This window comes from Octopus bimaculoides, chromosome 19, assembly GCF_046866305.1.
Source record: "Octopus bimaculoides isolate indiv1 chromosome 19, ASM4686630v1, whole genome shotgun sequence".
NCBI lineage: Eukaryota > Metazoa > Mollusca > Cephalopoda > Octopoda > Octopodidae > Octopus > Octopus bimaculoides.
The window spans coordinates 27768171-27784404 of record NC_142946.1 but is presented as its reverse complement, the minus strand read 5'-3'; positions in this window follow the sequence as shown (position 1 = coordinate 27784404).

Sequence of the window (16234 nt, the reverse complement as noted above, 5' to 3'; positions counted from 1 at the left end):
TTTACAATTATATTATATCATTTATTATTTAGATTATCAATGAAGTGCCATTGCCATCGTTAGTCCAATTTCTGGTTTACCCACTACCACATTGAGGTGATTGTTGGTTTTTATGGGAGAAAAGTCACCACTGATTTTTAATTTTTATTTCATAATTATCATTTAGGCCTGTTATTTCATTTCAATTAAATTTTTTCTACAAACAAAGCAACAATATTTATCATCTTGGAAGGAAAATTGGCATTAAAAGAAGTGATTTTAATATCACTAATTTGTCAGCATTTGTTCCATTTGTCAGCATTATTTTTTACAATGCAAGCATAATCCCCAAAAGCACTGAACGTGCTTGACACATTTGTTTAACTTGAGTATGATATTCATGTGTTGCATAAATACTTTGTACATAAAACATATCTGATTATTTAGCCCCAGACTATTCCTGAGCTAGCAGACCTATGATCAAAGATGTTTCTTGATCAGCCATTCTGTATTTCTGATACAGTACATCTAGAACTATTAGGTTGTCAAGAAAGTTCTTGCAGTTTTTAACCTTTAAATATCTCAGCTCAAACAAAACTTTATTAATCGAAAGAAACACCATCAGAATCAACACACTTTTGCCAGCGCGAAACAAGTTTATTTATGCCAGTAGCATAAAAATCATGTGTTCTGGTGGCAATGAAGTCATTGAAGGTATGTTTGGCATCGTCTTGGTTTTTGAAACATTCATCATGCAGTAAGTTGTCGAAATGCTTGAAAAAGTGGTAGTCGGTAGGTGAGAGGTCTGGTGAGTATGGCGGATGAGGCAGAGTTTCATAGCCCAATTCGTTCAACTTCTGCAGGGTCAGTTGTGCGACGTGTGGCCAAGCATTGTTGTAGAGAAGAATTGGTCCTTTTCTATTGACCAATGCTTATCATCTTCAAGACTCTCGTCACCACTACGAAATTTCTTGAACCACCATTGTGCTGTACATTCTCTAGTGGTTCCTGGGCCAAATGCATCATTGATATCGTGAGCTGTTTCAGCAGCTTTTCGGCCTAGCTTGAACTGGAATAAGAAAATTGTACGAATTCGCTTTTTGTCCATGTTGTATTCAATGTTCCTGAAAAAATGGCCTAATTATTCAAAAAGAGAAAGAGTAACATGATTAGATAGGGCGAAAAACGGGCTTTAAAATGATATATAAAGTCAAAGTAATTTGAACGAATATTAATTTGAAAATACATCATTTAAAACCAAGATTAAAAATTCCGCAAGAACTTTATTGACAACCTAATACATCATTGCATCTTTTCTAAGAGACAGTAGGAAGTGATTTGAGGGCAATCTGGCTGCTATTTCTGATTGTTAGAAATAGGTTGTCTCACATAATAACTCCCATATTTCCCTCTGTTCATGTTATTCAGGTTACCCTTGAGCCCAGTGAAAAAGGAAGAAAAGTACTGATTTAATGAATTAATGAGAATTCAGACATGGTTTTAATTAAATTTGTCCTGGCGATGATCACCAGAAAGAAGAGACAAGACATAACCAGAGAGAAGATATGACCCAGTGGACAGTTTAACTTCTCTAGTGTCGTGGAGCTAGAGAGGAATGGGCAGAGTAGATAGGAAAGAAAGGATAGTAAAGCATGTTCTATATGTAGAGGAAGAAGTGTAAGAGAGGAAGTTACAGTTGTAGTAGGAGGAAGAGTGTAAGAGGGAAATGCAAACAAAAAGACAGAGAAACAGACAGAAAGATAGATATAGAGAGAGGAGAGGACTCATAGGTAGAAGGAGGATTGATACAGAAGGAGAATAAGCTGAAAAGAGAGTAAACAAACATAGAAAGAGGAAGAGTGGGAGAGAGAAAGGGAAACAGAAGAGACACAGAGAGAGACAGACAGAAAGATATATATATATATATATATATATATATATATATATATATATATATATATATATATTCATTTTCTAAGCTTCCTAAATTCATGCTACGTTATATTCTATTCACCTAGAATTCATTGCTCTTTTAAAAATTACGATTTATGCATTGTTGTCTCTCAAATATTTAAAATCTACAATTAAGAGCCCTATCTACTCGCTGACGGTAACCTGCCCTCCCACCCCCTCCACCGGAAGTGCATTCCTCTGTCATGCTGTCATCCTCGGCTGTCTCCCGAAACCCATCTAGTGGCCTTGGCCATCCTCTCCCCTACCTTTGGGTAGCGCATTAAGTTTGAGAAATGTTTGCAGGTTGTAGGTACTGTTTTGCTTATGAATTCTTCCAATTGCAAGTTTTCTTTTCAGGTACACGACACTGCTTTTCCCCTTCCCAGGCTACAGGCCCACACCCCCAACACCCATACTGTTAGGATTGGCACTCTCAACGTCGGCACGCTGAAAGGTAGATCTGGTGAAATTGTTGAGATGCTTGAACGGAGACGCGTAGATATGTGCTGCATCCAGGAAGTAAGATGGAGAGGAGGTTCTGCGAGGTTCCTCACAGGCAAAGAACACAGGTACAAGATTTTCTGGGCAGGGAACACTGACGGGGTCGGGGGCGTAGGAATACTTCTAGCGGAGAAATGGGTGGATAAGGTAATCGAGGTCGTTAGAGTAAGTGACAGAGTACTTAAGATCAGACTAGTGCTTCATCATAGATTAGCTACTGTCATCTCAGCCTATGCACCTCAACCTGGGCTACCAGATGGTCTGAAAGACCAATTCTATGACACCCTCTTGCAAACTACCTCGTCGACGAGTGACAGGGACCTTCTCTTTGTGGCTGGAAACTTCAACGGTCATGTCGGACGTCGTGCTGGAGGCTTCCATGGCATACATGGAGGCTATGGCTTCGGTTCCCGCAACGAGGAGGGAACCAGACTGCTGGAGTTCTGTGATGCAACCGATCTTATGGTCTGCAATACCAACTTCAGGAAACCTGCCAGTCACCTAGTCACCTACCGCTCCGGCAGACACTCTAGTCAAATCGACTACATCCTCGCCAGAAATAGGGAAAGAGGGCGGCTTATAAATGCCAAAACCTACCCTGGCGAAGAATGTACCCCACAACATAGATTAGTAGTTAGCGACTTTGGGATCAAGGCAAAATGGGTGCCCAGATTTAGACAGGCTTGGAGGAGAAGGGTGTGGAAGCTTAAAGACCCTGCAAACGGACAGAGACTTAGAGACAAGTTACTTGAAGCATTTAACGAAATAGAAGGGGATATAGCATCATACAACGTGGAAGACAATTGGAGATTTTTGCGGGACAACCTGTTGAAAGTCACCGACCAGATTTGTGGGTGGTGTAAGGTCCCCTCCCAACCCAGAGTAACGTGGTGGTGGAACAAGGAGGTAGACAGGGCTATTAGACAAAAGAAACAGGCTTGGAAGGACTGGAAGAACGGTGGTAGCAGGGAATTGTACCAATGTGCCAGAAGGGAGGCTAGGCGACAGGTTTATTTAGCCAGAGGGGAAGCAGATAAGGAAAGATTTGCAAATGTTCTGCGCCGTGAGGACCAAAGACTCGAGGTATTTCGTGTTGCAAGACAGTGTAGGAGAGAGAATAGTGATGTTGTAGGAGAGAAATGTGTTCGCATGGATGATGGTACGCTTGCATTAAATGAGGATGCAAAGAAAGAGGTCTGGAGATGCCACTACGATAGATTGCTTCATAAAGAGAATGAATGGGAGAAAGAGAGCCTGCCGTATGTCGACCCAATAGAGGGACCAGCTATCCGAGTTGATAGTACCAGGGTAGATAAAGCAATTAAGAGTATGAAGACCGGGAAAGCCCCCGGCCTATCAGGAATCACTGCAGAGATGCTCAAAATATCTGGCAGTGTTGGCTATAGCCTAGTCACCCGTATTACGAACCAGGTGATACACGAAGGAGTCATACCCAATGACTGGTGTAGCAGCATCATAGTCAACTGCTACAAAGGTAAAGGTGACGCTTTAGATACAAATAATTACAGAGGCATCAAGCTGTTAGATCAGGTTATGAAAGTTACAGAGAGGGTCATAGCCCAACTAATTAGGGAGCGAATCAATTTAGATGAGATGCAGTTTGGGTTCGTGCCAGGTAAAAGCACTACTGATGCCTTATTTCTAGTGAGACAGTTGCAGGAGAAATACCTAGCTAAGGATAAACCTCTGTACCTGGCTTTCGTTGACATGGAGAAAGCCTTTGACAGGGTCCCCCGATCCCTTATCTGGTGGTCAATGAGGAAACTTGGGATAGAAGAATGGTTAGTGAGAGCTGTGCGAGCCATGTACAGAGATGCTGCCAGTAAGGTGAGGGTTGGAAATGAGTACAGCAATGAATTCCGGGTAGAGGTAGGGGTCCACCAAGGTTCCGTCCTCAGCCTCCTCTTATTTATCATAGTCCTCCAGGCAATCACAGAGGAGTTCAAGACAGGTTGCCCCTGGGAGCTCCTCTATGCTGATGACCTTGCCCTAATTGCGGAGTCACTATCAGAACTAGAGGAGAAGTTTCAGGTGTGGAAGCAAGGTCTAGAATTGAAGGGCCTTAGAGTCAACCTAGCTAAAACCAAAATCCTAATAAGTAGGAAGGTAGATAAAACACAAACCCCTTCAGGTAGATGGCCCCTGCTCAGTATGTAGAAAAGGAGTAGGTAGTAACTCTATAAGATGTACCCGGTGCAAGCTATGGACACATAAGAGGTGCAGCAACATCAAAGGCAGGTTAACTAGCAAGTTAGTTTTTGTTTGTGGCAGATGTTCAGGTGCAATAAAGACTGTAAACAAACAGGAAACAACTTCTATCTCATTCCAGGGTGAAAAACTAGAGGTAGTCGATAGCTTCCGCTATCTGGGCGACCAAGTTAGTAGTGGGGGTGGGTGCGCTGAAAGTGTAGCTGCTAGAATAAGAATAGCCTGGGCAAAGTTTAGAGAGCTCTTACCCCTGCTGGCGACAAAGGGACTCTCACTCAGAGTAAAAGGCAGACTGTATGACGCATGCGTACGAACAACCATGCTACATGGCAGTGAAACATGGGCTGTAACTGCTGAGGACATACGTAAGCTCGCAAGGAATGAAGCCAGTATGCTCCGTTGGATGTGTAATGTCAATGTGAATACCCGTCAGAGTGTAAGTATCTTGAGAGAAAAGCTGAACATTAGAAGCATCAGTTGTGGCGTGCAAGAGAGACGATTGCGCTGGTATGGACATGTGGTGAGAATGGATGAGGATAGCTGCGTGAAAAAGTGCCACACCCTAACAGTTGAGGGAACCCGTGGAAGAGGTAGGCCCAGGAAGACCTGGGCTGAGGTGGTGAGGCAAGACCTTCGTACATTGGGCCTCACCGAGGCGATGACTACTGACCGAGACCTTTGGAAATGTGCTGTGCGTGAGAAGACCCGGCAAGCCAAGTAAGATCGTTGCCAGTGCCCCTGGACTGGTTCTTGTGCGGGTGGCACATGAGATGCACCATTTTGAGCGTGGCCGTTGCCAGTACCGCCTGACTGGCTCCCGTAGGATTTTCGAGCGAGATCGTTGCCAGTGCCCCTGGACTGGCTTGTGCGGGTGGCACATAAAAGACACCATTTCGAGCGTGGTCGTTTTCGTGCGGGTGACACGTAAAAGCACCCACTACACTCTCTGAGTGGTTGGCGTTAGGAAGGGCATCCATCTGTAGAAACTCTGCCAAATCAGACTGGAGCCTGGTGTTGCCATCCGGTTTCACCAGTCCTCAGTCAAATCGTCCAACCCATGCTAGCATGGAAAGCGGACGTTAAACGATGATGATGATGATGATGATGATATATATATAAAGGGGATGACTGATAGAAAGGGAAGGAAAATAAGTAGGAAAGAGAGTAAACAAACAGAAAGAAGAAGAGTGAGAGGATAAGTAAGACTAAAATACAGATCCGAGTGAAATGTGATGAGGTTCTAGAGTAAATAATGTTTAAAAGATTTTAAAAACTTATATGAAAATAAAGGTTATAATACAATGAATATTTTAACATAAAGTATATGCAATTTTAACCAAATTTTTTAAAATTTAATGGAAATTAAAAATTGAAAAATTGATATTTGTCAGGATCTCGCTTCGCCCTGTCTGAGATTTGAAACCAAATCCACCCACTTCTTGCTTGTCAAAACAAGCAGGAAATCCTCTCCACATCAGATGGTTGATGAGGAATCATTCGACTCCCTAGGATCTGTGCTGATCAAGGAAATGTCAGTCCTTTGTTTAGGGTTTAACCTTAGTCTTTATAACAGAGAACACTTCCTATCTCTTCCTCATTTTTGTATCAGCAGACCAAGGAGCAACACGCTCTTCTGCATCAGCCATGACCAAGAGCAACACTTCCCTTTGCCCTTAGCTCGACGTACGAACAGAAGCTTTCGGCTGCAAGGAAGATGATGCCACCTTTATCCTTTCTAGTCAGTGTAGCAGGATGGTGTAGCAAAAGATGTTGTTGAGGTAGCAGTTGAAATAGGCATATGAACAACATCAAAGTAAAACAATGGGAAAGCATCAGATCGTGGTTTAAATAATTTATTTAATCGACACTTGCATTTACGTGTTGTATACACCAAGAATTTCACAACATGACATTACCAACTTGCTTCGAGTTGGCAAAATAGAAAATAAACAGGGGAAATACTGTCGATGTGATGAGGTAGAACTGGGCATGTTTTGTGTCTGTGTGCGCGTTGGTCATTTGGTCGTGTCTGTTTATGTTCTGCAACAGCTACTGTATTGGGTCGTTCATGCTGATAATGTGGTTCTATGTTGACTGCTTGACTGGCGCAAGTTAACTGCTGGCTGTCTGCTTGTCTCTTGACCGTTTGCCTGGTGATGGCTATCTCCTCCCTGTTGTATGTCTGACTGTATTTATAATGGTCATAACATCTAAAAGGAGTAATTTCTACATATGTAGGTCACCTCCTGACCACTTGAACCTTAAAGGACATAGCTCAAGTCGTAGGTGAAAGAGAAATCCATCCATCTTTTTTGACAGGACAAAGAAATTTCTTTTGCACCTGTTTGGCCAGTGGTGCATCAGATGAATGAGAATCCTTAGATTTGGTTTTGAATCTCAGTTCGGAAAAAGGAAGTGTTAGTTTTTCCATCAGCACCATGCATTCTTTACTCTTTCACTCTCTACTAACAGACAACTTCTACACACTACCAATTACTAACCAGCGAGCCAACCTTTTTCTATGTTATCACTACAATTACTACCATCTTTTTAACTACCTGTTGAGCAAACGAATAAATGTATATAAATAATATTTCTTCCTTCTTGGTGTTGATTCTTTGATGTTCACTGGTTACTCCGATGTGAGGACCTTTAAGCATTACATCTACACACTACATTTGGTAGTGGGCTACATCATATTGACGTAATATGGCACGTCACATTCAGCCTGCTACAATTGGTGACCTCCAACGTGATCAGGAATAACGGCCTTCACATCATGCTCATCACATCGAAGACAAGAATTACAACTTCCACTATACACAGTTTCCGTTTCAACTGTCAGACAACTCGAAGGAAAAGAATTCGTTGACACAAAGGACACCCACCATGCACTTTCGACCTGCCACAGAATGCACACACAACATTTCAATGGCTATCCAACCAAAAACTACCTGGATGAAAATATGGAAGCCTGCACATACAACGTTCTCCACAGCCACAGACTTTTCGAACGTAATCCTGCCATGCGAACTTTTGTACATAGACTTGAACTTTCTTTGCATGTACATATTTTTGGCCTACATTACTGACCATAGTCTTTATAGCAGAGAACACTTCCTATCTCTTCCTCTTTTTTGAATCAGCAGACCAAGGAGCAACACGCTCTTTTGCGCCAGCCATGACCAAGAGCAACACTTTCCTTCGCCCTTAGCTCGACGTATGAACAGAAGCTTTCAGCCACAAGAAAAATGATACCACCTTTATCCTTTCTTTCTTTCTAGTCAACACCATGCATTTTTTACTCTTTCACTCTTTATTGACAGACAACTTCTACATGCGACCAACTACTAACCAGCAAGCCAACCTCTTTCTACACTATCACTACAATTACGACTATCTTTTTAACTACCTTGTTGGGCAAATGAATAAATGTATGTAAATAATATTTCTTCCTTCTTGGTGTTGATTCTTCAATGTTCACTGGTTGCTCCAACGCGAGGACCTTTAAGCATTACATTTATATGTCACATTTGGTAGTAGGCTGCATCATATCAACGTGACATGGTATGTTACATTCAGCTCGCTACATATTTCTAATTCATGGCGAGGTTATAGAATTATATTCAAGACTCATTTGAGCTCAACTCAACATTTTGTTGGGTCAAGAATATTTAGTGCTTGACCAATGTCAGCTTGTTTCACTTATTATATAACTGCATAAAAAGAATAATATACATTAAAAAAAAACACAATACGCTTCTTTCTTTCATTTTTGCATCAAGAGTAACAATGATGTGAGTGCGAATATATATATATGTACGAGGAATGTGTGTGTGTGTGTGTGTGTGTGTGTGTGTGTGTGTGCGTGCGTGCATGTGTATGTGTGAGTGTGTGCGTGTATGCGTGTATAAATTTTGAATAGAAAGAGGTTGCTCTTACACAGAGATGTGTTTTATCCAAGTGTACTCAGCACAGGTAACAGATTTAGATGGAGTATATATATTATTTAACTTAAGTAAGGAATTTCTGAAGCTAGTGGGTGCTCTATACAGGGACGACACACTTTTTACATGAGATAACCTAATAGGAGATTGGAAATCTTAATATATAAAGCTGAAGTTGTGTGTCTGTGTGAAGCCTTTTAAAAAGTGTATAGAAATCTACATTTTCCACTTTTTCGTAAAAATTTTTACATCAATGGAATTTTCTCGATGTGAACTTTCCAGTGCAGTAATTAGATTTTTAAAATTCCGTTTACTTTGTGTGATTTAAGGGAGATTTAGCTGTTGTTTCTAGCAACTTTTATATTTCTTCCCTTCTACCTGGAACGGCGTTCTTACACACGCGCTCAACATATAATTTAGCGAGTAAGAGTAAAAGGGGGGGGGAGAGAGAAAGTGATACATGCAAAGTCATAGATTAAACTTTCCTCTCAGTATTCTTTACCTATTTTTCATAACGTTACGTAAAAACACACATAACCACACATATGTGATCTGTGACAACAACATACACATTGCTCTCGTTCTCTATTCATTTCTCCCCCTCTTCCTCTCTCACTCTCTCAAACGCATACACGCGCAAGTAAACACAATCATTCACAAAAATATAACTCATGTTCGTCAATGAGGCATAACTTCAGAGTTGGAAGGTCATAACTTTCAGAAAAATGAATATTTTTTAATGAAATTTTCTATGCATATATTATTTATTATGTAGATTCCGAATATACAAAACTTTTCGGTAAAAGTGTTTTGGGGAGGGGGTGGGGGACAATTTTCGGAAATTCCTCTTAACTTCCAGGAAAATGAATATTTTTTCGTGAAATTTTCTACAAATATGCGTATGTATATATGTACATTTCAAGCATGTAGAACTTTTGAAGGAAACAACTGCAGGTTATTTTTGAGAAGTGTTCCCCACTCGGTGGTGTTTCGGAGCAAGTCGTCCATATTTGTTTCATTTTTCTCTATTATGTGCATCCCTAGATTTCTAATGAAGTAATAGGCAGTGCAGAGAAGCCGTCATAAGAAAACTTTTAACTAACTCTATTCCTTTCTCCCCCTCTCCCTCTCGCTCTCTCAAACGCATACATGTGCAAGTACATAATCATTCCGTAAAATATAACTCATGTTCGTCAATGTTTTGTAAATATACCACGATTTTCACTAGGGTGTTAGGGTTTTAGGGTCAGGGTTTAGGGTTTAGGGTTATGGTTGCGGTTAGGGTTAGGATTAGTGTTACAGTTACGGTTTTAGGGTTACGGTTAGGGTTAGGATTAGTGTTACGGTTACGGTTTTAGGGTCAGGGTTAGGGTTTTAGGGTTAGTGTTAGGATTAGGATTAGGGTTGGGTGTTAATCTGAAAAATTACAGATATGTGAAAAGTACCGACCCTGCCATCTATTATAACTTTTGTTGTTCTGTTTAATATATACATAGATTACGCCTCCAAAGAAGAGATTTTGCTGAGGAAAGACAGCAACCGGTTTAAAATGACAGCAACAGACTGCAGCAATTCACCACATTCCAGAAGCTACTTTGAGCATAATGCAAAATGGTGCATCAATATCTTCTGCCCAATCTGATAGAATTCTGACAAAACTGTGTAGCAACAGATCGCCAGGAATTGTTTCATCACAAATTGCCGTCCTAGCTCCTGCGAAAAGGGATTACCCTGCTATGTATAATCAGGGCAGCACAAAAAGTTGTTTTGCACAAGCATTTCTATAGCCAATTAGACGGATGAAATTTACGTACGCTTAATAATTTTACGCAAAACAGCCTTCAGACTTTCCCTATTAATTTCATCGTCTTTTGAATTATGAACATATTTACAACATAAGGTTTTTTTCGTTGTAAGGCTTCCTTTTTTAGTTGATTTTCACCTAGCAAGACTTATCATAGATGGCGTAATAAGTCACACCCGGACAAGGTCGGGTTATACTGCTAGTATATATATATATATATATATATATATATATATATATATATATATATATATATATATGTATATATATATATGTGTGTATATGTTTATATGTATATGTAGTGAAACTACCTCTATCGCCATTATATACAAACACGCGAGCGTAGTAGAAAACATCTCTTTCCCTGTCATCGCCTGACTGACTATTATTTCGGCGGCATTTGCCTCGTACCGTTCCCGCCAGGACGCAAACTGACCAACCACAGCCCCTAATAAGGTCACGTGAGAGTGTTCTAATGCTTTCCAGGAGCCCCTATTTTCCTATAAATAGCCTAAATTATCCCCGTCAATTCGTCGCGGTTCAGATCTCTTAGATCTGGCCGCTGACCACACACGCGTAACACAGCACCAACCAGCCAGCCAGTTTCCAGCGACGACATCGACACCATCGTCCAACTACGACTACCAGCATCGCCGCCAGCGTCAACATGACTTCTACACGTACACAAGCTACCAACAGCTAACCAAACAACTACCGCAGCACTTCTCAGCCCTGTTTGTGTGATTTCTTCACCACGAAAATACAGCCAGATCTCAGCCTGCGAAGAACATCTGTATTCAAGAACCCGGCCCGGCATAGAAGCCCTAACATCACGACGAGTGACCGCTCTGCCTTAACCTTAAATTCTTATATACAGACACTAACCACTGTGTACTCTAATTAAGAACTGGTAAATTCTAATCCGTGTTACTGACTCTTACCAATACTTGTATCTCTCGCATTCACATACATGTATTACTTGCACACACTCTTGTTTACATGACGGCCTTTCTTTAATGTATTTTATTATGTCGCATTCACACTCACACAGACATACAATTTAATGCTACAATAAATCTTACTGTTATTCATCTCTATCGGTTGAGTTCCTATCGTCTTCCTTACTGGCATTTCTAAGTTCGCTATGTTATAGAATTATAACATATATACCATCTTTATATTTTTGTGTTCGACCATGTGACGCGTTTAAAAAAGGAGCCTGTTTTTCCATTCGTCACCATTTCTCCTTTTGGTTCGCACGGTCATTCTTACATATACATATATGTGTATATGTATATATATATATATATATATATATATATATATATATATATATATATATATATATATATATATATATATATATATATATATATGTGCATATGTATATATGTATATATATATATGTATATGTATATATATATATATATATATATGTATATGTATATATATATATATATATGTATATATATATATATATATATATATATATATATATATATATATATATATATATATATATATATGCATATATATATGTATGTATATATATATATGTGTGTGTGTGTGTGTACCGGAGTAAGCACATAAATGTGCAACAAGGCGGAAAAAAGAGTACTCAAATACCTGAGGTAGAGTAATATGCTTTATTTAAAAGCAGCAGAAATATAACAAAAGTCTGTTACTCGGAGTTTCACATTCCCGTTCATGTATATATATATATATATGTATATATATATATATGTGTGTATATATATATATATATATATATATGTATGTATATATATATATATATATACACGCGCACACACACACACATATATATATATATAATAATATTAGTGATAAAAATCCAAATTTACAGGTAAAAACTCAATTAAATTCAATTTATCAAAAATTTAAATTAAATTAAGTTTCACAACTGTCCGATGAACGGGAACGTGAAACTCTGAGTAACAGTCTTTTGTTATATTTCTGCTGCTTTTAAATAAAGTATATATATATGTATACAGAAAACTTGGTTATGAAACACGTGTAGTCGTTTTATTATTATTATTTTATGATTTTTACTTTGTATTTTATTATACTTATTTACCGTGTATTTACTTATTAATTTTTTCTATATGTGACTGTGGATTTTCATGGATGAATTCATGAACTTTGGTTCTTTTCTCTAAATTATATATTTTATACTGTGCAACTTAATTTAATTTAAATTTTTGATGAATTGAATTTAATTGAGTTTTTACCAGTAAATTTGGATTTTTATCCCTAATATTATTATTATTATTATTATTATTATTATTATTATTATATATATATATATATATATATATATATATATATACACGTTGGCACTCCGTTGGTTATGACGTCGAGGGTTCCAGTTGATCCGATCAACGGAACAGCCTGCTCGTGAAATTAACGTGTAAGTGGCTGAGCACTCCACAGACACGTGTACCCTTAACGTAATTCTCAGGGATAATCAGCGTGACACAGTGTGACAAGGCTGACCCTTTGAATTACAGGTACAACAGAAACAAGAAGAAGGAGTGTGAGGATGTGGTGAAAGCAGGGTTCGCCACCGCCCCCTGCCAGAGCCTCGTGGAGCTTTAGGTGTTTTCGTTCAATAAACACTCACAACGCCCGGTCTGGGAATCGAAACCGCGATCCTGTGACTGCGAGTCCGTTGCCCTAACCACTGGGCCATTGCGCCTCCACGTATATATATATATACACATATATATATACACATATATATATATATGTATATATATATATATACATATATATATATACACATATATATATATATACACACATATATATACATATATATATATATATATACATATATATATACATATATATATACATATATATATACATATATATATATATATATATATATATATATATATATATATATATATATATATATATATATATATATATATACATATATACATATACATATATATATACATAATTAATAAATCATAGGGCAGCAAAAAATTTTAGAAATTTAATTTACCACCAGTGGTCCAGCGAGAATAAAAATTAGTCAATAGACTATAAATCATTCATTTAGAATACAGAGATGCCTATAATATATAAAAATATATCTTGCTCGGCAACTATCTTCAGCAGAGTACCGGGACAGCGTGTAAACACGAGTCATAAGAAACACGACTTGTGCTTACATGCTTAATTTTTCAAAATTTACCGCGCATGTTCGGTTTAACTTATCAGCCATAAATATAAAACAAATGCTGATTTTCCTTCAGAAATTAGCCAAAAAATATATTATCATTATTAATAAATCATAGGGCAGCAAAAAATTTTAGAAATTTAATTTACCACCAGTAGTCCAGCGGGAATAAAAATTAGTCAATAGACTATAAATCATTCATTTAGAATACGGAGATGCCTATAATAGGACATCTAACCCGCTAGAAAGAGCAGCAAAAAAGCTCTATACCACAAAAATAGGGATAATTTCGAAAGAGAATGAAAAATAAAAACTTTTACCAGTCTATACTCTGTACCATGGTTTCAAGTCATTTAGCAAGATAAAAATATATCTGAAGATAGTTGCCGAGCAAGATATATTTTTATCTTGCTAAATAACTTGAAACCATGGTACAGAGTATAGACTGGTAAAAGTTTTTATTTTTCATTCTCTTTCGAAATTATCCCTATTTTTGTGGTATAGAGCTTTTTTGCTGCTCTTTCTAGCGGGTTAGATGTCCTATTATAGGCATCTCTGTATTCTAAATATATACACACACACACACACACACACACACACACACACACACACACACACACACACACACACACATATATATATATATATATATATATATATATATATATATATATATATATATATATATATATATATATATATATATATATATACATATATATATATATATATATATAAATTAAGGTACTCAGAAATCTGGATGTTTGTACATTTACAGATTTTTATTAATGCCACATGTTTTATAAATTAAATAAAGCGCTTTTCACCTAATCGTGTAGGATTTTCAAATTGTTTTGAGTCGACCTTACGGAGGGGTCTCTTTATATAGTTTTATTGAGTGTGTAGGGGTGGAGAGAGAGATATATAGGATAGTAAGAGAGGGTGAGGAATGGGGGAAAGTGAGAGAGTGAGTGTGTGTTTTTTTGTGTTGGTGTGTGTGTCTGTGTGTTCGTGTGTGTGTCGATGGGAAAGAGAAAAGAAGAAAATTGGGTTCATAGCTAGTTAGTTCTTTTCAATGATAAGTTTATTTTTAGCCTTTTAAAGAAATGGCAAAAGCAGGTGTGATTGTTTTGAAGAAGTTGTTTTTCAAATAGAATCTTTGGTGTCATTGTCTAGTAGGAGAGTGTGGGTGCGTTTTTGTGTGTGTGTATGTGTGCGTGTGTGTATGTGTGCGTGCGTGTGTGTGCCTGTGTATTTGAAAGGTGTGTCAGTGGGAAGAGGAGGGAAGAGGAAGATTCTGTTTACAGTTTACAGTTGGTCAGTTCCTGGAGTGACAAGTTTATTCTTGGCCTTTAAAAAAAAAATGGCAAAACCAGATGGTATTCTTTGGTATCATTGTCCAGTGGTAGAGAGAGAGAGAGAGAGAGAGAGAGAGAGAGAGAGAGTGTGTGTGTGTGTGTGTGTGTGTGTGTGTGTGTGTGTGTGTGTGTGTCTGAAAGGAGTGTAAAAGGGAAGGAAGGAATTGTGATTATATCTATACAGCTGGTTCAAAAATAGTTAGGAGAGAAATATGAGAACCTATGTAACTGGGTTCAATTCTAGTTGGTACAAAAATGTCCCACTATCTGGGTTTCTTGCCGTATTTTAGGGTCTGTTGTTCCAAAGTTGAAGATCCTAGATGGGTTGTAATCTTCATGTTTCAGCCATTCAGTTGTGGTGAGAATTTTGCTATGAAGTATTTCTCCATATTTTTCCTGAAGGAGGTATTGTTTCTTGAGCATTTATAGAAGGGAAAGATCTTAAATTTTCCTTCCCCACATGTTCCTAGGTGTTCACTCAGTGGAATTTTCCGTAGTTCCTCCTGTCGGACATGTTGTCGGTGAATTCTGGCTCGTTGACATAAGGAATTTCCAGTTTCACCTATATAATTCTCCTTGCATGTGGGGCAGGTTATGCAGTATATTACGTTCTGCGTCTTGCAGTTCATGTCTGCATTTACTTTGAATGTGTGACCACTCTTAAATTTTATCTGTTTGTTCCCCTCTATATATTTGTAGATGGCGTTGCTGCAGGTTCCACATCTACCATCTCCACATTTTTTTAAGTAGAATTCGGTTTTATTCTCTGCTGAGAATTTCGCTCTTGTTAGGTGTTTCTTTAAGTTTTTTTCTTGGCGTTTACTGTTTTTTATGCAATGTTTGTTTAGTAGGTTTTCCATTTTGGGGCTTTGTTGGATTATTGGTAGGTTTGAGTGTATAATGTGAAACATGTTGGTGATTGTAGGGTTGTGTGTGTTAATGAAAGGGATGATGTTTTCTTTGTTTTTCTTTTTTGGTGTTCTGAGTTGTGTGATGTCCAGTTTTGTTGCTCTTTCGATTCCGTTTTCTATTAAGGTGAGTGGGTATTTTTGTTCCAGTAGGAAGTTTTTAAGTTCCTCTAATCTTATGTGGCGTGTCTGTAAGTCGGTCACTATGCTGCATATGCGTCTTGCCATACTATATGGAATGTTTCTTTTTATGTGGGATGGGTGGCAGGAGTAGAAATTTAAATATTGGTGTGTGTCGGTTTTTTTGTAGTGGATGTCTGTTGTAACGATGGAGTTGTGTATCT